The sequence below is a fragment of the Tupaia chinensis genome, unplaced genomic scaffold, assembly GCF_000334495.1.
Source record: "Tupaia chinensis unplaced genomic scaffold, TupChi_1.0 Scaffold144426_1, whole genome shotgun sequence".
Lineage (NCBI taxonomy): Eukaryota > Metazoa > Chordata > Mammalia > Scandentia > Tupaiidae > Tupaia > Tupaia belangeri.
This window is the reverse complement of record NW_006204286.1, coordinates 2330228-2330764: the sequence shown is the minus strand read 5'-3', so window position 1 is coordinate 2330764 and position 537 is coordinate 2330228.

Sequence of the window (537 nt, the reverse complement as noted above, 5' to 3'; positions counted from 1 at the left end):
GATACAGCGGGCAGTGGTAGTGGTGGTGAAAATTATAGCAATGACATAGTTGTGTCAAGATTAGGTAAATGAATTTGAACAGTGCTTTTGATTCAGCAAAACATGTAGAAATTCTCTATCGTTATTGAGAAGTGCAAAAGTGTAGAAAGCATAAGTAGAACATTAAGCAGAGGCTTGTGTCAGGATGAAGATGTTTTAGATTAGGACTTGAAGTGAGATCAGACCAAAGATCCAGGGACTATGCCAAAACAGTTAGTCAATAGCCAAGTCTTCATCAGGGATGCAGAATTCCTACATATATGCACCCTTCTATTGCGATAAAGCTGTGTAAGCACCTCATCACCACAATTTATACAGGTGCCTTTTTGTGAAAGATATTCATGGAAGGTTGTGAAAGTCAGAATTTATAGAAAAGAATATGCTAGCCAAAATAAATGCTTAGCAGAAGAATAGTGAGATGTGCTAAACTCAAAAATATAAATAGCGTTTTATATTTTTTAGAGGTTTTTTTTTTTTTGCTTTAGGGCACGTACAATT